Source organism: Paramormyrops kingsleyae, chromosome 2 (genome assembly GCF_048594095.1).
Source record: "Paramormyrops kingsleyae isolate MSU_618 chromosome 2, PKINGS_0.4, whole genome shotgun sequence".
Classification (NCBI taxonomy): domain Eukaryota; kingdom Metazoa; phylum Chordata; class Actinopteri; order Osteoglossiformes; family Mormyridae; genus Paramormyrops; species Paramormyrops kingsleyae.
The window spans coordinates 8,229,194-8,230,965 of NC_132798.1; the positions used below are offsets into that span (position 1 = coordinate 8,229,194).

The window sequence follows — 1,772 nt, forward strand, 5'->3', positions numbered from 1 at the left end:
CACATTCTCTCAAAGTCAATACAAAAATTATGACGGTACGCGTGCAAATGAGGGCCTATAATAAACGGAAGCAACGAAACACTTTAAGAAATATGCGGATGAATTAGCCTGCAGCCCGATTATTGACAATCAAAAAATGTTTTCATAAAAATGTAAATGTTCTAGTAAGAGAAAAGCGTGCGTTTATTTACCCGTCAGCAACAGCTCAGGGCGAATGCTGAAACCTTTCCACGAATGACGTGCGATTTCCTATCTGATGTCTGATCATTTTTTAGCACACTTCGCAAGTTTCACATCTACGTGTCACGGTACTTTAAGGACGCGCACGCAGATCTCCCCTCATTTTGCCGCATATAAAGTCACACTTTAGTAAACGTGACCCAAAAAGAAAAACGGAGTGTTTAAACGCCGACCTGAGGCAATTCTCCGGAAATTACAGAAAACCGCACACAGCAATTCATTCTGCATGTGAGCAACTCTTTCTACTTGAGTCCAGGACAAAGTCCCATCCAGCGTCAAAGAATCTCCGGGCATATTGATTGCTTTGTTATACTGCGTGTAAAACATTTTCTTAACTTATATTTAACTAAGGTAATCCGGCAGATCAATGACATTGGCTGTGAGGTGCAGCGACTACAGCCCATGCTGTCTACAAAATAATCCAAAACCTCAAAAAGCATTAAAACGGTCCCGCTTATCATTGTGGTATTTTGTGGCATTGTTCATGTCAGATACCTTTAAGATTAGATAATGCGTGGCGACAGGCTGTTTAAGCAAATGTTTAAATCAACCTGCGGCCCGAAAACGGACTTAACCTAAATTTGACATCAATGGCTGGAGTACTAACTTCATACAGCTATAGACTTTGCGCCTCCGGACACTTGTAGATTCAGGCGCCTGACAGCAACAAAAACTTCAATACTTCTCTAAATTAGGAAGTACGCTCGATATTTTAGGTCGGGTCAAGTTAGTCGTGAATTAAAAATATAAGAGGATTATTAAATATGAACGTAAAACTTACCGGATTCAGCACAAGATGCGGCGATGCAGGAGCTGCAGGTAATTTGCAACTCTAACGCAAAACAGCTGTTAAATTGGACACCTGTGAGCCTCCGCTGCCTTGATCGCTACCGAAAGTCAAACGCTCCCCTAAGGACGGTCCCCCAATTAAAAATGTGCGCAGCGTCAGCTTCGCGTCCGGTGTCGCGCAGAATGTAACAGAGGCGGGGATGCCGGCTGGCAGGATAGCTGTGCGATCTGCGCCGTGCGCGGCCGCTGTTATATACCGTACATGTGACCGCCCCAGCTCAGTTTACTGCCGGCATAGACTATTCCCGGGCATCTTTCTGAAGGATTTTAATGACAAGCTTGAAAGGCATTATGAATAGACTCCAATCTGCTCTCAAAATCTCCAAAATGACATCCAGCAACCTGTGTTTTCATCAAAATAATCTCTCCGTTTCGCCAATAAGGGTTCACAAAACTTGTTCAAGTGCGCCATCTGCAGGTGGGAACAACAGTGCTGCGAATTACACATCATGAATACTAGCACTAGTTCTTATTAGCCGAACAAAATGGTTTAACTGCTAGCTCTGCTGGTCTTCTTCGTATAGATAACGGGAATACGGCGCAAGATTTATAATGTGATTTAATTTATAATGTGACAAATGTTGTCGTAATTACTTGCGTTTGAACACAACTGTCAAATGAAAGTCTACGCGTAATAGCTTGTTGTCAGAGTGTGAGCCGAAAGCAAGTGCACAAACCAAAAA

General features: G+C 42.9%; 1 protein-coding gene across 2 annotated transcripts in view; it reads right to left on the bottom strand.

Moving 5' to 3' along the window:
- The window catches only part of pdlim2 (PDZ and LIM domain 2 (mystique)), a 35,624-nt gene extending 34,241 nt beyond the window's left edge, over positions 1-1,383 (bottom strand). The window contains exon 1 of one of the 2 annotated variants that reach the window (XM_072704749.1): positions 1,022-1,383. The gene's annotated coding sequence lies outside the window, so the exon portion shown is untranslated. Of the gene's footprint in view, positions 1-191; positions 437-1,021 lie in introns of those variants that run through there. The other variant, XM_072704751.1, reaches the window with a different exon arrangement.
- Positions 1,384-1,772: the final 389 nt, after the last annotated feature.